Genomic DNA, 23243 nt, shown 5'->3' on the forward strand with positions numbered 1-23243 from the left:
TCCTCTGAAGGAGATAGGAGACGGCTATAGGAAAATTTACCCTCACTCCCACCTCCATCCCACAACACTTACCCTCATCTTCACCCCACAACACTTACCCTCATCTTCACCCCACGACACACATCCTCATCTTCACCCCACAACACACATCCTCATCTTCACCCCACGACACACATCCTCATCTTCACCCCACGACACACATCCTCATCTTCACCCCACGACACACATCCTCATCCTCACCCCACAACACACATCCTCATCTTCACCCCACAACACACATCCTCATCTTCACCCCATGACATACATCCTCATCTTCACCCGACACACATCCTCATCTTCACCCCACAACACACATCCTCATCTTCACCCCACAACACACATCCTCATCTTCACCCCACAACACACATCCTCATCTTCACCCCCCAACACACATCCTCATCTTCACCCCACGACACTTACCCTCATCTTCACCCCACGACACACATCCTCATCTTCACCCCACGACACTTACCCTCATCTTCACCCCACGACACACATCCTCATCTTCACCCCACGACATACATCCTCATCTTCACCCCACGACACATCCTCATCTTCACCCCACGACACACATCCTCATCTTCACCCCACGACACACATCCTCATCTTCACCCCACGACACACATCCTCATCTTCACCCCACGACACACATCCTCATCTTCACCCCACGACACACATCCTCATCTTCACCCCACGACACACATCCTCATCTTCACCCCACAACACACATCCTCATCTTCACCCCACAACACACATCCTCATCTTCACCCCACGACACACATGCTCATCTTCACCCCACGACACACATCCTCATCTTCACCCCACGACACACATCCTCATCTTCACCCCATGACATACATCCTCATCTTCACCCCACGACACACATCCTCATCTTCACCCCATACTCTCACCCTCATCTTTTTTCTGCAACAGCCACAATGATTCCCACATTCTTGTGAGGTCGGCTGGGTGAAGCTTGGTCCAAGTCTTTCATGAACTGGCTGGCCAGGCTTGAAATTGGACTGGTGAGGGCAGGAATTTGTAATTTGTTCAGGGTGCCAGAGATAGCTCGCCTTCTCTTCACAAAGCACACCGTGGGATCTTTAACATCAACCAACGAATGTTGGCAGACAGAACACCCAGTTTTACGTCCATCCGAGGGACGGCACACACACTGATGAATCACCCCACCTGTGAAACACCGGGATGGAAGTTTATAGCTGGGTTAGGATTCAAACCCAGGCTAGATAGCTGAGGGGTGAGTGTGTGTATGTCGAGGCCATCCTGCCAACCCTCTTTCAGCTCTATAGTCTTTTCTTTAAAATATTTTCACATGAATAAATGTAAGAAAAAAAACAAACAAACAATTAATTTCTCTCTACATTTGTCAAGGTGACCCTCCTATTCTGCTTCCATTTCCTCAAATTGTTTTATTGTTGTTTGCAGCATTGTGGGCATGACGTGCTTGACACCTGGTATTAGCAGGAGTGCACAACAGCACATAAACGTTGGACCAAATGATCTTCTCTATGAGTTTTTCCTCAAGGATCCTCATTGAAGGCAGATAATTAATAATAACTGGTCACTAGCACATCATCCCTGACTGCATCACCCTCACCCCCCCCCCCCTCACACATGAAATTCTGACAAGTTAACTCCCACCTCTGTCCCCTCTTTGCTCTCTCCCCCCTCCCCCCCCTCCAACCCCAAATCCTCACCCTTCCCCTCCCAACCCTGAGGCCTCGATGTCCTTCCAGCACTCAAGCCTTCAAACCCCCATCCCTCCTCTCACCAAAAGTCCTCAACCCATCCTCCCTACCCCTTCCAAAGTTGTCCAATCTTTACTCTCACTCTCCCACGCTCATAAAATGAAACGGGCATTCCCACGTCGAAACAGCGGAACATGCAATGTTTTCTGCTCCCCTATCATGCTATCATCAACGTCACAAAAACCCAGGACACAGTCGCCTGTTCAACTCTCAATTTGAGAAATTAGTCGGAAATAACAGTAAACCTCCAGAACCTCCGCAGTGAAAGTGCTGCTTGAGAGAAAAGGTAATTCTAAAGGGTTCCGAAATTGGTGGCCATAGTATATAAATTGTGGGTGGAGTCAGGCGAACTGTCCAGCCAATGGGTGGAACTCACACGGACACACGCATGCACACACACACGGACGGACACATGCACGCACATGGACGGATACATGCATGCACACACATGGATGCACGTGCACACACACATACACACATAGCTCCTTTTATAATCTAGATCGCAGCATGGATGTGAGCAAATGAAGTTCTCAAGTTCAAGTGCACCACTTTCATTCATTATTTATTTGTACCCAATTGTTTTGAGCGGCTCGAAGCAAAAATTATATATACTAGTGCGCACCCGTAGGTGCAGGCCCGTACGTGCAGCTTCGTTTCTTCAATTGGAGCCTTGAATATACAGCTTTCAAACCTTGGGAAACACTTGGGAAACAGCTGAAACGGATGAAGAAGAACGATATCAAACCTTGAAAAGGCACATACTCAGTTCCCCAGCGTCAATTGTGACGTCATATCAAACGAAGAAGAATTGTGACGTCAATCGTGCAAAAAAAAAATAATTGTGACGTCATAGCACCGTGTCCCATCATTGGTCTATAAATAAATGGCCGTAACTTGGGAACCGCGTTGTCCAATTAATATCAAACCTTGAAAAGGCATATCCGCAGGTCCCCAGCAACATTCCTGGCAAGTTTCAATTAGATCGGACCAGTGGTTGTCAAGAAACGGCGGTCGCAGACACACACACACACATACAGACAGACAGACAGACACACACACACACACACAGAGATTGCTGGAATTATAGATAGAAAGATATATATATATATATATATATATATATATATATATATATATATATATATATATATATATATATATATATATATATATATATATATATATATATTGTTACGGATTCGCGCCCGCCGGCGTGCTGACGGCCACGTAACTCGAATCGCGGCACGTCGCCCACCGGACGGACAATCCAGTCGTGACCCTCTCGGACTAACGCCGGGAACCAGTCACGGGTGGACCTTTCGGTCTCACCGCGATCGAGCCAATCAGCCCCCGCGTGGGATAGGGTTGCTCGCCAAATTCGACCTACCTAAGCACCCACACGGAGGGTAGACCGGGCGATCGCACCTCGCCGCAGGTCGACTTCGGACACGGGCCACTTAAGCGACCCGTTCCGTACTATCGGGATAACCGAGCGGTGTTATCGTCGGCCTCGACGGTTCGATTAATTATCGGGCGTATTCAGCCCACTACCAACCCTTTACACGAAGCAAGATGAGGATTCAATGAAAGAAATGACGAAGCGAAGCGGGAAACAGTTCAACACAAAACACATTTATTCGCGATGAACGGAAAGCGCACATATACAATTCCACCAAAAGCACATAGAAAAGAAGAGAAACACAATGCAATTTTACACAAAAAGCAAATGCGACAATGCAGATCTAATACCGATTACGCGAGCACACGGCAACACTTATACAATTTTACTTCACAGACGGCGCCGACAACACATATCCAAAACCAAGAAAAAGAAAAGAGAACCCTCAAGGATGAGGCGGGCCTGAGGCCGAGACCGGGTCGGGCCTACCCGTCTGGTGATGAGACGCGGAGCGGCGATGGTGCCTCAACTCCGCGGGCCTCGCGGACAGTGTCTGGTAGGGGGTGGGAAAGGGGCCCCCTTGGTCGCACTATCTCAGCGCGGGGGGAAACAGGAGGGGGTTGCTGATGCTCGGGGGAAAGGAGGATTTCTACTCTGCCTCGAGTCCCGCGACGAGCGTCTCCACCTCGACCAGGTCGCGCCGTCGGCCTCCCTGGTGTGCAGCTCCCGGCACGACGCGAGCACCCCCTCGTCTGCCTTCGCCGCCGCCACCTCTCCACAGCTCCGTCCCCTTCGCTCCGACTCCAACGCACACGACGACGACCAACTCCTTCTTGCTTCTTCTTCCCAACTCCACCGACTGCGAAGTCTTAATTCAACTCGACTGACGAACGCGGTCGCTTATATAAGCCCCGTGGCTTCGCTCTCTCATCTTTGACCCCCTGCCTTCGACCTTTCACCTCGCTCCCCATTGGCCCGAGAAAAAGTGGGCGTGAATGCATTTTGATCCATAAATTTGCATATAGCGATCGCCCTCCAACGCCCTGGAGGCGGGGCCAAATCGCCCCTCGCTCACCGATTGGACGGAACAAAAGTGGGCGTGTGTCGTTTTTGATCCGTTTTTGAAGCGGAAAATCCGTGGTTTTGTACACGCTGTTCGGCGCGCGCCCTGCACGAGTCCAACACCGGTACCCACAAGCGGCGCAAGAACGGTGGCGATGCGACGGTTGCGAGGTGTGACGTGAAGCGGCGCCGCGGTGGGTGGTTGATGTTGTGGTTGGTGGTGGTAACAATGGCGGTTGGTCCAAAATAAAGATAGTAAAAGAAAAACGGCTATCCTGAAGAGTCGCAGCACGCATGAATGACATGTATTCCCACTAGACAACGGGTTTGGGCCTAACTACACATATACTTACCGAGATATCTCACCTAAGGGACCTGAATGGTGGTTTGCGAATTTGGTAACCACAACACTACCCCTCCCCTTTTTACAGACTCGTCCCGAGTCGTCAAATTTTCGTGTGCCATCATGTGTAGTTTTCCCCTAGTACATTTTACCTACGGATCCCTGAGTGCGACATTCATGGTATTCGTGTCCCCAAAATAAATAACCTGAGGGCTGCGTAACTACCTAAACAAACTCACTCACACGGACGACTTAAATAAAATTGCCGGCGCTAGGACAGACATGCCGGGGGCGCACTCATATGTACAGTACATCTTAACCTTAACTTACAAATTTTACACTAAACCATGGCCCAGGATCAATGAACTCTGCAAAAGAAAAGCAGTTAGCAGGGAGCCAGGCTGCTCGCATGCAGTCTCTGGCTCAAAACAATGCAGGTGACAGGGAACGTGGCTGGCTGCTCACACGCAGTCCAAGGCCTTCCCTTTTGAACTGAACGCAGTGAACCACAACGGTGCATGGGCTGCACAAACGCAGTCTCCGTGCCAGCTCAAGTGGCACACGCAATGAGCACAACGAATGGATGGATGGATGCAAACACGGTGCACGGGCCGCCACTGCAGGCCCGTGTTGTAGCTGCCAACAGGGCAGTTCTCGCAGCTTGCAAACTGTTGCCTTGCGGATCCTGGCGCACATGGAAATGAACAGGGGGGGCAAAGCAAAAATTGAATGGGGCTGGTGAACGTGGGCAGTGGGCATGGCATGGCAAAGGCAGCAGGCAAACACAGCCCGCAGAAGAAGGCCGCTGCAGGCAAACACAGCCGGCAGATGAACTGGCCGGCACAGGCCTTGAAGTACCACAGCTGCAGATGATCCGGCCGGCACAGGCCTTGCAGCAACACAACAGCTGCCGATGAAGTGGGCTGGCACAGGCCTTGAAGAAAAACAGCCAGCCGGCAGATGAAGTGGGCCGGCACAGGCCTTGCAGCACAGCAGCTGCAGACGATCCAGCCGGCACAGGCCTTGCAGCACAGCAGCTGCAGATGAAGTTGGCCGGCACAGGCCTTGCAGAAAAACAGCCAGCCGGCAGATGAAGTTGGCCAGCCTTTGCCGTTCAGTGAAGGTTGGTGGAGGGAGTGCGGTGGTGCTGGCCACTTGGAAGGCGGGCTCGGACCTACCTACCTGTCTCCCTCCCAACCTATCGCCTTTGCCTGTCACTGTACATACCCACTCCCTTAATTTGTCAAACCCCAATTTAGCCCCAAATTATTTTTTTGTTGTTTTTATTTTTACTTCCCCACTATAAATCGTCCCCTAACCCCCTTTATCGTCCTTGTTCGGCTAACCTATCCTGTCACCTAGCCTACTCCCAACCCCTAAGTTCCCTTCCCGGAGGGGAATAAGGGAGAGCTAACGTCCTGTGTCGAGGCCCAATTCAAGCCTCAGAATGGCCTCCCCAGAGTTCGGCGATCTAACCCAAAGTGGGTCCAGCGGCCCACAACGAGAGCGAAGGGATGGATGGTGCGGAGGGGTACATCTCCTAATCTACCCTATCCATTTAACTGTTAAACTACCCCGGGGCTTTCAACAAGCGCCTCTCGCTTAAACTATTGGTTCTAACAACCCAGATTCCCGTCGCCTGTGTTGGTGTCCTCACAATTTCGGGCCTCGCCCCCCCCAATTTTCTCTCCGTGCCCTCACACGGTCTCCTGGCTGGGACACGTGGCTCCCTTTGGCAGGCACGAACCTCTGCCGAATCTCCCGCTATGGCACCCCCGGGCACTACACTGCCTCCGAGCCTACCAGCTCCCTAACACCGGGGAGTGCCCCCCATGGCACCTCCCCTGAAACGCACACGTGGCAGGCTGGCTTCCCGGGCCCCTTTCCGAGGGTCACCCATGCCCACAACACTGCCCACGCGGCTAATGGCGCCCCGGGCCCCCACACCAAGCAGGCGCACCCGTGCCCACTACTCTATCCCGGCCCCCCATGGGCCCATGGCCTACCGCGGCCGACTAGCCTGGTGCCCGGGGTACCCATTCAGCGATACTCACCTTTCGCAGCCACGCTCCCAAGCCCGTCAACAGGGCTCCTGCACCCCTCCAAATGGGTTTCGAGCCTACACTCCCACCAACAACAAAACGACCTCCATTTTGTAAATTTGACTAACCCAGCTAACTCACTCTACACTGACCCCGGGGGTCCCTTGGGCGGGAGTCACTCCTCCCCCCAATCACTCATCGCACCATGCATTCCCCATTCGCTCCATACACACAGACCCGCTGGCCTCACTCACTCACCAAGCACATGCTTCCACTTCACTCACCAACTCTTCAACACACTCACCACTGAACTCTGCCATCCTCCTAACTACATCCCCTAACTAACTCGTGCTCCCACGTCGTCCCTTAAACTACAGCACGTTCCTTTTAACACTACGTAGCTAAACTACGTCCCCTCTACACATCCACAAGTCTGTCTCTGTCTCCTAACTCATTTTATTTCCCAACCTAAATCTGGCTACAATCCCTCGAACTAATCCATTCCACGGACTCCATGAGGACTTACCCCTGCCCCATGAAGTCGGTCTAGCTAAGCTAACCCTTCCCCCTAACTAGTTTCCATCCTGTGCCCCTGGTCAAGGGGGTCTTCCACCCCTTGCCCAGGAATCCTGTGCACCCGAAAGTGAGGCTTGTTTCTTTTTTTTTTTTTTTTTACATGCGCAGCACCTGCGCGGCAACTCAGAGCTCGCGCACTTTACACCTGCCCGTGACGTCATGCAGCTGCACGTGTTCCTCGTCCCTCCTTGGACGGTACCATCCGGCAGAGATACCCCTCCTGCCGATTCCAACCCCACGTGCAGCCATGGCGTCACCGTGCGCATAAAAAAAAAACACAAGCCCCACGTCTCGAGGGGTTCCCCACGCGAACACATGTGCTTTGCCCGTTGGAGCTTAACACACACGATCGCGTGGAGAACCCGTCCGGTCCAAATCCGTAATCCTGCCTAAACTTTGTCCGTCCGCGGGATCGGCAAATCCACCGCTGGCGTTTCCGGACCGGGACTTCACTCTCGCAAACGAGCACGTGGTGGTCTCGTGCGTTCCACAGCACGAACCTCGTGCTCACTGCTGGGTGAACCCGGCACGGTCCCCGAAACAACTACAGCCGCTACCCGGCTTTCTTTTCTCACATGTCGCCGTCGTCGCCATTCGACCCACGCACACCTGCGTGTTACGACGCACACACTCCACTCCATTATATTCACACCGGGAGACGCGGCTGCGTGCTCCCGCATGCCGACCGACATCTCCCTTACATACCGCTCTCTCACACACACGGTCTCCCTTGCACTCGGCCGTTCACCCACGCATGCCATTACCCCTTTCGCACACGTGGCTCCACGCACTCGCGGTGCCTCATCCACACACCGTGCCTCACTCACACACGCGGGGGCACTCACCCGCGGTGCCTCATCCACACTGGCCGTTTCATCCACACACACGGCCTCTTCCACACACGGTTCCTCACCCACACACGGCGTGCTGGGAAGCACGTACTCCGGCACCATCGCCACCACACCACACACACACGGGGTCGCTTCCACACACGGGGACGCACTCACACCTTGCACCACACACACAGGGACAACCACACTGGGGATTCGTGTCCCCACAAGGGTCTCCGGGGCCTCTATACCCCCCAAGCTCTCCAAGCACCCGTTCGCAGCACTCCTCCCCTCAACCTCGCAAAGCACGACCGAACTCACCTGGTCGTGACTCGCCTCAAGGGGGCATACTCCCTCCCCTCGTTCCTGGAGGAGGCCAACCAGGTGCTCGCACTGGGTCCCTACCCAGTCCGCCAGCTCACCCCCATTGTCCTCCACTACCTCCGTGTGTGTGTGTGCGTCACTTACCCCGTCCTCATCGTGCAGTCTCTCCTCTATTTTTTTTGTCTCCCGTGTCTCTATACATTTATAAGTTTCTGTTGTCGTCACCTCGTGTCTCGTCTCACACGTTTTGGTCTCCCCCTTTAATTTTTCCCTTTTGGTCACCGTCGATTCTTCTGTCACGACCCTCGCCCAACACGCCCCCCGAATTATTTTTTCACCCGCCTCCACCGCGGGCCTGTCAGCCGCTGCACCCCCTTCCAGCTCGTTTGCTTCCACACGTGGAGTCGCCATTCCCAGCTCCCTGGTCACGGCCTTCATGCCTGCCTGCAGGCATCGGCCCATGTTCTGCGTCTCACCCCGTAGCTCTTTCATTTCTTTTTTCATTTGCTGTGTATTCGCATCCATATGTTTGTTCATTCCTTTTATTTCGTTTATAAATTCATTTGTGTATGTATCCATCTTTTCGTTCATTCCTTTCATTTCGTCTTTCATATCCGCATTTATTTGTTGTGTATTCGCATCCATCCTCGTTTTTACTTCGTCCATTTGCTTGTTCATGTTCGCATTCATCTTCGCTGTCATTGCCGCCAGCATGGCGCATAGCTGGGCCATGTCGGGTGCGCTTGGGTGAGCCGTTTCGGCAAGGGTTGGGGGGTTTTGGTGGAGAGGGGGAGGGGAGGTGTCATACACCGCGGCCGCTGCCGCACCCATTTCGGGCTCTGGGTTCAGTTGGGCGAGTCCGTGTTCCTGCACAATCAACATTTCCTGCACGGGGATTCCATCCTGAGCCATGGATTCTACACATTCTACATCCATTTCTAATACCCCCGGCTCCCGCTCGCCTTGAGACGCCATCTTGCTTCTCGTGAAGGGTTAATTTGAATCGCTCGTAATTTGGAGGGAATCGGGGGTCGCTTCTCTCACCCCTGGACCGATTCCCGTGAATTTAGCCGGAGACAGGAGAGCCCGTTTTCCCGTTCTCCGATACCAGTGCCGCGAGGAGGGCGATGGGTTTGTATCGCACGACCTGACACCAGTGTTCCGGATTCGCGCCCGCCGGCGTGCTGACGGCCACGTAACTCGAATCGCGGCACGTCGCCCACCGGACGGACAATCCAGTCGTGACCCTCTCGGACTAACGCCGGGAACCAGTCACGGGTGGACCTTTCGGTCTCACCGCGATCGAGCCAATCAGCCCCCGCGTGGGATAGGGTTGCTCGCCAAATTCGACCTACCTAAGTACCCACACGGAGGGTAGACCGGGCGATCGCACCTCGCCGCAGGTCGACTTCGGACACGGGCCACTTAAGCGACCCGTTCCGTACTATCGGGATAACCGAGCGGTGTTATCGTCGGCCTCGACGGTTCGATTAATTATCGGGCGTATTCAGCCCACTACCAACCCTTTACGCGAAGCAAGATGAGGATTCAATGAAAGAAATGACGAAGCGAAGCGGGAAACAGTTCAACACAAAACACATTTATTCGCGATGAACGGAAAGCGCACATATACAATTCCACCAAAAGCACATAGAAAAGAAGAGAAACACAATGCAATTTTACACAAAAAGCAAATGCGACAATGCAGATCTAATACCGATTACGCAAGCACACGGCAACACTTATACAATTTTACTTCACAGACGGCGCCGACAACACATATCCAAAACCAAGAAAAAGAAAAGAGAACCCTCAAGGATGAGGCGGGCCTGAGGCCGAGACCGGGTCGGGCCTACCTGTCTGGTGATGAGACGCGGAGCGGCGATGGTGCCTCAACTCCGCGGGCCTCGCGGACAGTGTCTGGTAGGGGGTGGGAAAGGGGCCCCCTTGGTCGCACTATCTCAGCGCGGGGGGAAACAGGAGGGGGTTGCTGATGCTCGGGGGAAAGGAGGATTTCTACTCTGCCTCGAGTCCCGCGACGAGCGTCTCCACCTCGACCAGGTCGCGCCGTCGGCCTCCCTGGTGTGCAGCTCCCGACACGACGCGAGCACCCCCTCGTCTGCCTTCGCCGCCGCCGCCTCTCCACAGCTCCGTCCCCTTCGCTCCGACTCCAACGCACACGACGACGACCAACTCCTTCTTGCTTCTTCTTCCCAACTCCACCGACTGCGAAGTCTTAATTCAACTCGACTGACGAACGCGGTGGCTTATATAAGCCCCGTGGCTTCGCTCTCTCATCTTTGACCCCCTGCCTTCGACCTTTCACCTCGCTCCCCATTGGCCCGAGAAAAAGTGGGCGTGAATGCATTTTGATCCATAAATTTGCATATAGCGATCGCCCTCCAACGCCCTGGAGGCGGGGCCAAATCGCCCCTCGCTCACCGATTGGACGGAACAAAAGTGGGCGTGTGTCGTTTTTTATCTGTTTTTGAAGCGGAAAATCCGTGGTTTTGTACACGCTGTTCGGCGCGCGCCCTGCACGAGTCCAACACCGGTACCCACAAGCGGCGCAAGAACGGTGGCGATGCGACGGTTGCGAGGTGTGACGTGAAGCGGCGCCGCGGTGGGTGGTTGATGTTGTGGTTGGTGGTGGTAACAATGGCGGTTGGTCCAAAATAAAGATAGTAAAAGAAAAACGGCTATCCTGAAGAGTCGCAGCACGCATGAATGACATGTATTCCCACTAGACAACGGGTTTGGGCCTAACTACACATATACTTACCGAGATATCTCACCTAAGGGACCTGAATGGTGGTTTGCGAATTTGGTAACCACAACAATATATATATATATATATATATATATATATATATATATATATATATATATATATATATATATATATATATATATATATATATATATATGTTATTACGATTGTGGAAATTCGCAATACACCATAAAGGGTCCTCAGGTGAGATATATCGATAAGTCCATGTGTATTTAGCCCAAACCCGTTGTATAGAGGGAATACAGTCCACCCCCGCTTTATCGCGGTTCACCTATCGCGCCCCCGGTTCATCGTGGGTTTTCCCTTGGAACGTAACTAATTTTTTTTCTGCGGATTCCCCCGGTACATCGCGGTAATAATATATAAAATATAAATTATTTAAGCAATAAATTACAACGCGTGGTGCTCGAAAGTATCTTCATTATAAAACAAACAACAACAAAAAAATTGTTTGGTGACACAACGCATGAGACAAAGACAGAGAGCGCGCTGTTCATTTCTCCTTGGCGCTGATTGGCTGCTGCCCACGAGGCGCACTCTCGCTGTCTTGAGTGTTTCGCTTGTGAACGACAGATATTTTCTTCGTATTTTTTTCTCCAAGCCCTACGATGCCGCCCAAAGGAAAAACGTTTGCCGCGGTTGGGCGCCATTACGGTTTGAATGAATCGACCATACGCTACATCAAGAAGGACGAAGCCAACATCAGCGCTTTACATTCGCAACGCGCTGCAGCACCTCGTGGAGGGCATGGATTCCGACGACAATTTTTCTCTGAGGGCGTATTGGCGTGATTTCACGATAGCAATGTGTCTCCAAATAATTCAGAAGGCTCTACAAGAAATGAAAAAAGAAACCTTAAACGCCTGTTGGAAGAAGCTGTGGCCAGAATGCGTCCACGAATACAAGGCCTTTTCTCCACATAAAATTCACCATTCGGCAGTCGATAAGGCGGTCAAGCTGGCGAAGATTCTAGGAGGAGGATTCAACGACATGACGCACGACGAAGTGAATAACCTCATCGAAACAAACTCTGACCCATTAACGGACAAGGATTTGGCTGAGCTTACGAAGTCTGCATGCGAGGAGGAGGAGGAACAATCTGATCCATCGCAGGAGCACGACGACGAAGGCCTCTCACTTGAACGCTTAGCAACAATGGCGAAAACTCCCCTCACCACCATGAAGAAACAACGCCAGCAACTGCCCATCACAATGTTTTTGCAACGTTACTGAGTTTACAGTAAGCATTTTTATGCTTCAAATGTTTTCTTTATGTGTTTAGTTGAGATTAAAATATGTTTAAAACGTGTTTTGTGGAAGCGTCCATTCATCGCGGATTTTCACTTACCGCGGGAGGGTTTGGAACATAACCCCCGCGAGAAACGGGGGATTACTGTATATGTGATCTATTCGAGCTGCGATTCTTCAGTTAGCCGTTTTTCTTTTGCTCTCGTTATTTTGGTGCAAGAACAACCACGAACATCGCCACAACCAACATCTCAACGATCACGCCATTCACTACACGACGCCAACAATCATGCCATTCACACCACGACGCCACCTTTCACAACTACGCTACCACCATCTTCACCACTCACCATTCAACGAGCACCGTGCGGTCACGATCTCCGCGGGATGGATGAAAGGAGCGGAGTGACAGCAGCAACAAAGGTGCGAAGGGGCATCTCCCGCCCAAAACTGCCGCTTAAATATCTCCCACCAAGATCTCCCGCCCAAAACGCCCGCGCAAATGTCTCCCGCCTGAATCTTCCTTCCCTCGTACTGAGTGAAAAAGGGGGAGGGGTGGCGCGTCCTCTCCCGGTTGGCAGATGCGCGGTGTGACGCGGCCGGGGGAGAGGAACGCTCCCCTTCGAGGCATTTCTGGAAGCCTCTCGAAGGAAGGAGGAGCCAAGAACGGGGCGAGGCGTGGGGCAGAGCGAAGGGCGGAGCCCCACCCTACAAAAGGCGTGGGCGTGGAGAGTCGCTGGTCGGTTGTCCCTGAATGAGAATTGTCGAGAGTTGTTGGAGAGTCCCTGCTTATGGTTCGTTCGTTCGTTCGGAAGAGGTTGAGGTTCTGTTCGTTCGTTCGGGTCTGGTCGTGGTCGGGTGTAGCTCGTCGAATTGGTGCAGGTCGTCGAATTGCCACGGGTCGTTGAACCTGGTCCCTGGTGATTGTTCCTGGTCGGAGGGTCCGTCGGAGTCAGGTGCAGTCCCGAGACCCTGCGAGTGGGATGGAGCGCCTGCCATTCCCCCCCCCCCCGTCCGCACCGAGATAGCGCGAAAACCCGGCCCATTCCTAAAAAACCCCGTCCGAGCTGTCGGGCGGATGACACGTGCAGGCGCGAGGCACGAGCCCAGTGGACCACGCTGGAGGGACTCGGAGTTGCGGTCGCCAAGGGCTGGCGACACGCTCAGGGAAGTCGCGACTTCCTTTTCTTTTGGGGTTTTGTGTAAATGTCTGTGGGTGGCGCCAGTCTTGAGAAGTAGAACTGTTTTAAATGTTGCCGTGTGAATTGCCTTATTCGGTTGTCGATCTGCGTTGGTTCTTTGCTTGTGTTTTTCTTTGCAGAAACGTATACGTGTATTGCTTTTGTTCCTTTGTTTTACTGTAATATACGTGCCTTCCGTGCTTCCGTGAATAAATGTGCTTGTCCAATTATTCCCCGTTTCGCTGTCATTTCAGTTGTTTGAATCTCCATCTTGCATCACGTAAAGGATTAATAGTGGGTTTTAACAGCTGGTAAATAATCTGAACCGTCAAGGTCGACGATAACTCCGCTCGGTTATCCCTGTAGCACGGAACGAGCCGCTTAAGCGGTTCGTGTCCGGAGTTGACCTGTGGCGTGGTACAACTCCTCGGTACGCTACCCGTGCGGGTACTTAGGTAAATCGACCATTCGGCGATCGGACCCTATTTCGCGCGGGTAGAATGCGGACTGAGTTGTGGTGAGGTAAAACCCCCACCCGTGACTAGCTCCCGGCGTTGTTCCGAGAGGGTCACGACTGAATTGCACGTTCGGTGGGCGAAGCGGCCGCTATTGGTTACACGCGGTCGTTCGCACGCCGGCTGGCACGAATTCACAACAATATATTGTATTCGCATCTCCCTTTGCTTTATGAAAATAACATTGCTTGGCACCAATTGGTCACAGTCCACTGCAGACAAACACATCTGGCCAGTTCTTCATACTCGTGTAAGGTGTACTTTACTACACAGAACAAACAACAGGGTTAAATAAGGAGTAATTGATGTGTGCAGCTTTCCACTGTGATCAGGTGATGGCCAACAGCAGGTATAAATGAACTATTCCAGAAAATCAGCAGGAATCTGGATGCCATATAGACAATTAAATAAAGTCAGATGATGAAGCCTATTGTCTAGGTGATATGGAAGGAAATGGATGTTTGTGAGGAGGGTGTCTGGGTGGTGGCGATAAGCACCTGCAAGCGGAGCATCTCATTCACTATACGTGTGCTGGTCCGACCACCTCATCACTGACTGGGTTTGCACCCTGTTTATCATGGCCCCGTTTTCATCCTGCTACATGGTTAATGAGATGAACAGTTTCATGTTTTTCATCACTGAGCAATCTCAAAATCAAAGCGCTAACAAATACTGTGACGGTGTGGACGCAGAGGTGATGCACCCCTTTCTTGAAGTCATCAGAAGGTATAAGAAGAACAAAAAGAGTTTGGTGGCAAAAAAACCCACAAAACACGGTGAAGTACAAGGTGATATTGATTGAGCTTGTGGTATGGGTTTCATCAGTACCACTCAAATTGTCTATCTGGTCTGATCTTTAGGGGGATCACCATCTATACAGGATCACGAGGTCACTGTACTAAGTTCGACCAACAATGGTCGAAAAATCCCCTCCTGACATTGCACCAGGTAGTAGTTTTTCATGGATTTGATTTCATATCACAGCTTTCCTGAAACCTCGAGACTAATCGATGATAATTAATACACAGAAGCAAAGTTGAGCCGATGTACAGTCTTGGATTTTAATGTGGCCATTGTGGCCATTGTATAGATTTACACATGGCCTCTCAGAAAAGGTGGAGTATGGCATTATATTAGTGGGAAGGGGAAAAAAAAAGATCATGAATGTTAATGGGAGACAGCACTGAGTTGTAAAATTGAAGCAGTCGAGAGATGAACATGATTGGACTTGGACACACACAGAGATTGGAGAGCATGTGCTGGAAAAGAAAGGGACAAAGGAATGCAGGTGAGCGGAAAGAAGGCTTGACTTTGAAATGTAACAGGGAGAGAGTTATGAAATGAATGTTTGCCCTAGTAGAGTTAAGGTGGCACAGGCAGCCTAAAGGGCAAAGAGAGCAAGGCCAAATGAGTGCAAGATAGAAAGATCACCAACCAGTCCACAGTGGGAGAGCAGCAGGCACTGTGTGACAGCCATTTGATTACTGATGCTCCTGAATCTTAGTTTCCACGGCTTCCAAGAACACTGCGTGAGATTGAGATGTGCTGGCTAATAATGGGAAACTACACTCCATTGTGCTTCAAACAAAGGTCTCGTCAATCCGAGTTCACTTTCAAGTGTCGAATGACCAGTTGACGTCTGTCTTTAGCAACCAGCTTAGACATATCGTTTTGGTTGTTGGTAAAGCCAATAAGTTCAAGGGATTGAATTTCTTCCAGAGGTTAATCACAGAATTAATATGTGGGTTCACCTGATTGTCCTTTACAGAGAGAAAATGATGATGTGGTATTTACCAGGATTAAAAATCATGTACCAGGTATTGCATCAGTATTTAGGGTCATTCCGTGCCAACTCACCTAAATTTCAAAAACCTCCCCAGGTCACCTCCTCAGATTTTGCTGGAAAAATTCTTAAATGTAGATCTATATGGCTCTCCCCACCATGCAAAAGATTAGCTTTCAATTCCTCATAATTTAAAAAATATCTATCTCTAGAAACCTTTGAAATTTGGCCCTGAAAATGCCAAATGTGAAAACGCATTTTTTTCAACTTCAGGGGCTTATAATTTTTTTAATGGACTCCTCTAGAAAGTTAATATTGCAAATATTTACTAACTGGCATCCAAATTTTTCAATTATGGCATCAGATAGCCTCTGGGATGCATATTTCTCACTCTATAGGAAGCTAAAAATTACTTTTGGGCCAAAACGAGCTAAAATAAGGTGAAACTATAGTAGCCCTCCTGAAAATATGGAACTTAGAATTTTTTCCTCATAACACAGTGATTATAGGGTCATTATCTATCCATAGATACATTTTTGTTGGGATAATACAGTTAGGTGATGAATTATAAAAGTTTTACCATAAGCCCTTGCCTCCGAGGGCTCTAAAATGGACCAATTTTGTCTCCTGGTTTGACCATGTGGCTAGGTGTTTAGGATATTAATTTTTTTTTCTAAAGATTGCCTCATATAAGATGTGTCTACTGACCGAATAATTTTATCTAACGCCCATGGCTTCATATTAAAATAAATTTTTATTTACATGCACGTTTTTTATAATTATTCAATTTTTTCATATTCATGAGCTTATAAATCTGAAACTGAACACTCCAGCAAAGTGATACTGCAGATTTTTATAAACTGGCATATGAAATTTAAGGATCTCTTATCAGAATGCCTGATAAATGCATATGTTTCTATCTGTAGGAAGTTGAAAATGCCACTTTGACCAAAAATTGTGAATATGCAGGGGGCATTAACTGAGGTTATGTTACAACTTCGATTATTCTTCTCATCAATTAATAATTATAAGTACATTTTTATTCAAAAATAAATTATTGTAATGATAATAATCCAAACATATGCTTGGGTTTTAATTTAAAAAAAAACATGTCCTACAGTTCTCTGTTTGAATTCATTAGTTTTGACAAACACCACTAGATGGAGTAATGGTCTGTCACAACACTAGGGGCAGCACAGTCAACCTGTCTGTCTGTTTGTCTGTTTGGAGAACAAAGGAGAGGAGGAAACAAAGGAAATGGATGCAGAAAAACCTGGGCCCAGTGGCACAAGTTTGACAAGTAGATGCACTGTTGGAACCAAATTAGACCAGGAGTGTCACAAGACCTATTATACAAGGAAGGTTGGGCTAAAACAAGTTGCTGCTTTGGAGAAGAAGTCACAATAATTGATTTCATGGAGATCAGGAATTACTTTAAAATTACTAATATTCATTGTCTCTGTATATCTGTAAATAAAAAAGCTGCTACTCAACTAATCAAATTTGTTCTAATTTATAATTTGCGATCACTTACGAAAGTAATCATTAGCATGTATTTATGAATAAATAACATCCTTATCACTAATGTCTAATAAGAAGCATAATTTAGCCTCATGTGCACCCCTGCAAGTTAACCTTGTTTTGTACCAAGTGGGCCAAATTGCCATATTTGGCTTCCTAAAACTAGGAGTATGTGCTTTCAAGAGACATTCTGATGCCACAATCTGAAATTTTGTATACCAGTTTATAATCTTCTGCAGTAACTCTTTCCTGGATAGTTCCATTTAAGATTTATAAGCTCATGAATATGAAAAAAGTGAATAATTATAAAAAACGTGCATGTAAATAAAAATTTATTTTACTATGAAGCCATGGGCGTGAGATAAAATTATTCGGTCAGTAGACACATCTTATATGAGGCAATCTTTATTAAAAAATGAAGATTCTAAACCCCTAGCCACATGGTCAAACCAGGGGACAAAATTGGTCCATTTTAGAGCCCTCGGAGGCAAGGGCTTATGTTAAAACTTTTATAATTCATCACCTAACTGTATTATCCCAGCAAAAATGTATCTATGGATAGATAATGACCCTATAATCACTGTTTTATGAGGAAAAAAATTCTAAGTTGTTCCATATTTTCAGGAGGGCTACTATAGTTTCACCTTATTTTAGCTCGTTTTGGCCAAAAAGCCATTTTTAGCTTCCTATAGAGTGAGAAATATGCATCCCAGAAGCTATCTGATGCCATAATTAAAAAATTTGGATGCCAATTAGTAAATATTTGCAATATTAACTTTCTAGAGGAGACATTATAAAATTATAAGCCACTGAAGTTGGAAAAAAATGCGTTTATTTGGTTTAAAAAAAATGTATCACATTTGGCATTTTTAGGGCGAAATTTCAATGGTCTCTAGAGATATATATTTTTTAAGCTATGAGGAATTGAAATCTAATCTTTTGCATGGTGGGTAGAGCCATATAGATCTACATTTAAGAATTTGTCCAGCAAAATCTGAGAAGGTGACCTAGGGACCCTTAGGTGAGTTGGCACGGAATGACCCTTTAATCTTTTTGAGATCTGCTGTGAGGAATGGATGTCACTGCCACTCATGTCACCAAGATGTGGAATTGGATGACATCATATCGAGACATCTGCAAATTGGAAAAGACAATTTTATAAGGTAATGAAGAGGAAGACATTCATAAAAATGAAGAGGAGAATGGGGTTCAAGGCATGACCTGAAGACACTCCAGCCTCCACAGGTACAGCGGTTTATAAGAAGCCAACGAGAATTGCACATTTTTTATGTGCACGCCTGAATGGAAGTGATCAGCCAGCCAGATATGAATAAAGCCTTGAATGCCACCGGCAGAGAGCTTGGCAAGCAGCACTGGGTGCAAATCAATGTCAAAGTTGAGGGATATGTCCAGAGACACAACTCTGACCTCCAGTTTCTGATTCAGGGCTTCATCAATGAGTGTGAGAGGAGAAGTAGCATGTCCAGAGGTGAGTCGCCTAGACAAAAATTATTTGTGATTCGACAATTACAACAGAGGAAGAACAATGCCGGCAGCAGTTATGGATTCCATCTGACTGACTGGTAGTTGAGTCTATCTGTCTTTGCATCATTTGTATTGGATGTGAGCGATGCTTCCTACCTTTCAAACAGATTGTAGGCAGCCAAAAATGAAGGACTTTCTGGAAAGGACAGAGTACATCAGAGCATATTTGGGAACACAGGCAATAATGCCATCAAGCCTAAAAGCCAAAAGATGTCAAGGTTGGTCAGAAACCTCTTGACTTTTTCAGACAGAAAAATCAGTATCTGTGTGGTGATGTGTCAGGGAGAACAAAGATTAGAGGATGCTCACTTTGGAAGTAAACTTTCTGGTTCTGGGTTTGCTCCATGTGTCGGTTGAATCTGAAGTTGCTCTTTCTGTAGTGATATTCGGCACCTACTTTATTACGCCTGTTGCGTGCAAGCAGAAAATACATGTGCCGGATACGGTTTGCTCTCTTCCTGTATACTGATGGTGATATGAAGTAAACCACTCAGAGACTCTAACTTTGCCATTGTCCATTCATATTCACTTCATGGTGGCAGCGGTGAAGCAACTCATCAGAGACATTCTGTAGCAGAACTGAACCTAAAGAACTCGAAAACATCTAAGTTTTTTGTTTTGGGGAGTTGAACCCTTTGGGTGGAACACCAACATGACAGCCACTGGTTCTACGCCAACACGTACATGGATGGAACAACATCACCGGCACGGTGTATGAGTGATACCAGATCGCCCCACACGCTCGTCAGCATCTCCCTCGTTTCTCCCCCTCATCCAGTTCCCTCTCAAAATTCTACTCCTAACAGCTACTCCTCCTCCCATGTCATTCACCATGTAGACATCAAACATCCAAGAGCTCCACTCCAACATGACGGATTCCTTTATCCCAGACTGCTGCCAACAAACCAGACATCATCTGTTTCAAAGAATCCTTCCTCCCACAGACCATCCCTGTTTCCTTAGTGTCTCTTTTCCTGTGCCAATGGGTAAGATGATCAGCAGGGAACACCAATGAGGTTTGGTAGCACAACCCAAGTTTATTCAGGGAGAGGCAAATACACACGACCAAGTCGGTTGGAAACACGGAAGCAGGAAACACAATTCCAACTGTGACACTTATCTGCAGTCAACCCAATCAACATACAGTATATCATGGCGCTGGCTATTGTGTTCTCCGGTTTGACTGACCCGAACCTCGTCCTGGCGGTGGAGTCACACTGTACATCAACAACTCCATTTCTCACGATGCGTGTACTGCTCTTACACCTCAAGAACCCCAGGAGTACCTTTGGCTGTCACTTCCTATCTGCTCTCACCACCTCAGCTTTGGCTGTGTGTTGTTCCATGCTCCAAACAGTGACGACTCCATTTATATATATCTATATATCTATATCTATATCTATATATATTATTTTTTTATTTTTTATTTTTTATTCTCTCTCTCTCTCTCTCTCTCTCTCTCTCTCTCTCTCTCTCTCTCTCTCTCTCTCTCTCTCTCTCTCTCTCTCTCTCTCTCTCTCTCTCTCTCTCTCTCTCTCTCTCTCTCTCTCTCTCTCTCTCTCTCTCTCTCTCTCTCTCTCTCTCTCTCTCTCTCTCTCTCTCTCTCTCTCTCTCTCTCTCTCTCTCTCTCTCTCTCTCTCTCTCTCTCTCTCTCTCTCTCTCTCTCTCGACATGGACCAACTTCAAATCACTCATCCCAACTCTTTCTTCTTTAAATGTGGAGATTTAAATTGTCACCATGGCAATTAGCTGGGTGTTGGAACCTCTCTCACCAGCTATGGCACTTCTGCAAAGGACTTCTGTTACTCCATGGACTGACTTAGTCTGTAAACTTTTCCAGCCGAATTTCTCCCAATGGCAAATCCTCCCTTCTGGATTTAGTGATGACAAACTTCCCAACCAATATCTCTTGCTCTTTCGCTGCTCCAATTGGTTCATCTGATCATGTGCTTGAATAGGTCAACATCTCTGGAGCCATTTTCAGAGAACATCCTCAGTGCCGACAAGTTTAGCACTTCACTCAGGCAAACTGAAAGGGACGACAAACAGCCATCAGGACTGGTTGTCTATATTTACTACCCATGGGCCATGACATTAACTCAGCCTGGGAATTATTCCACAAAAACCTGCTATATCTCTTATGCACAGATTCATCCCATGTCATCTTCAGTTATCATACCCATCCTCCTGCCCATGGTACACTTAATCATGTGATGAGGCAGTTGCCTTGAAACAACTTGCCTTCTCGGAAGAGAAGGCAAATCCGACTGTAGGCAATCTCAGATCATTCCACAAAGCCCACAACAAGTGTGTGCCCACTGTCCATTCCCAAGAGAAGCAGAAAACGGCATCTGTCCAACCTCAAGACTGAACTTTCAAACTTGCCTCCCTCCTCTAAAACCTGGTGATGCCTTGGTAAGTCTGTCTCTGCAGTATACTCCCCCTCCATCCGTTCGCCAACTTAAAATGGCACCACAGCAAACTCCGCTCATGAGAAGGCCTCAATTTTGTGTTTGCTTCAAAATCTTGAGTCTCTAACCCAAATCTATATATATATATATACATATATATCTATATACTCTCTCTCTCTCTTCTCTCTCTCTCTCTCTCTCTCTCTCTCTCTCTCTCTCTCTCTCTCTCTCTCTCTCTCTCTCTCTCTCTCTATATATATATATATATATATATATATACATATATATATCTCTATCTCTATCTCTCTATCCTTCCCAGTCGCACCCAACTGTTCCTGGACTCTGTCTTTAGCACCTGAGAAGGTGGAGAAGTTTCTGGTAATCCTCGACTCTGATTATGTAACTGGACCAAATGACATCAGCTCACGTGTCCTAAAAACCTGTTCTTTTTTTTTCCTTTTCTTTTTTGTATGCATAGTCGATACCTATGGAAGAGTTAGTACACTGAATGTATCAGGGCAATATAAGGGTATGTTCTTTTGAACATACGAGTCCCCTCGGACCATGAAGCTATCGTTCTTGTTGTTAAAGACCGTTATGGGAACACAAATAAGGGTATGTTTAGCAGCGTCATCATGGTTGGTGTCTTGCAATATAATATATTAGCGCGATTAAAAATACCGTTTTTTCCTCGCATCTTCATGTCTGTCAAAAAACCAGTGTCAAGGTGCACAACCACGGCTCATAACCTATCCATTGAGGTGTTTTTCGCCCCCCCTGCTTTCCCGTTTTCACGCCACTGTCCACACAAAATTCATCAATCAATTCTATACAGAGTCCGGGGGACTCAATAAAGGGATGCAAAGGGAACCGTTGAGAGAGCCGGGGGGGGGGACACCAACAGCAGAGTAAAAAGCCAAGATAGAGTAATTCTTGGCCAAGCAAAGGTTGTGGGGAGGAAATGGGGGGGGGGGAGATGGAGAGGATGCATGGGTGGACAAGATGGATACATAAAGAAACTCCAGGGAGGGAAAACTAGAAATTTGAATGAATGAGGGATTGGGGTGGGGTGAGGGGGTTATCAGGGGTAGAAAAGATCATGGTTTTGGATTGGTTACAATCTAAGATGGTGGTGAACAGCTGGTTTGAAGACCTGGAGGGGTAGAATGAGATTGAAGAGAATGTGGAAGTTGGTTCCACGGGAGGGAAAAAAGAGGAACAAATTAGTGGAGGTGAGCAGTGACCCTGGATTTAGGTCGTTTCACCAGATGGGGTTGATGGTGGACCGTGTGTACACTGTAGAAACCTGGGGGTGGGGGACAAAGCATGGAAAGAGCAGAGGGTGCAAGACCTTAAAAGAGGTGGTAGAAGACAGAGAGACCACCGACCACTCTGTGATGAAGTGATAGGCCCAGAGACTCAGATTCATCATGGGATATTCCAATAATCTTGAAGGCCTTGTTTCCATGGTGTCAAGCTGAGCAAGATGTGAGGCAGTGGAGCCAGCCCAGAGGGGAGAGCAGTACCCCCATCAAGCTGCAGATGAAGGTCTTGTAGGTGGATAGAAGTTCAACTGTGTGAAGAAAGGACTTTGTACAATGGAGGATGCCCAGTCGGCAAGAAGATGGGGGTGGTGGAGAGGGGGTAGCCAGATAGTCCTTTTAGTGAGCGATAGTGCGAGTTTGAGATTTTTTAAGATCGAAAGACATTTTCCAAGCATTTTACCAGCTTGCGATTTTGTCAAGGTCTGAAGAAAGGGAAGAGGCTGCAGCCTGCCTATCTGAAGGATGAAGAATGTCATGGTAGAAGGTGGAGTCATCAGCAAATCGATAAAGGGGATTTTCCAGAGAGTCAGAAAGATCAT

General features: G+C 48.3%; 1 protein-coding gene across 3 annotated transcripts in view; it reads right to left on the reverse strand.

Moving 5' to 3' along the window:
* LOC147021515 (uncharacterized) overlaps positions 1 to 23243 on the reverse strand; it is a 107694-nt gene that overhangs the window by 44029 nt on the left and 40422 nt on the right. The window lies entirely within an intron of this gene.

The sequence above is a fragment of the Eptatretus burgeri genome, chromosome 8 (genome assembly GCF_056783735.1).
Source record: "Eptatretus burgeri isolate ZD-2024b chromosome 8, Ebu_testis_v1, whole genome shotgun sequence".
NCBI lineage: Eukaryota > Metazoa > Chordata > Myxini > Myxiniformes > Myxinidae > Eptatretus > Eptatretus burgeri.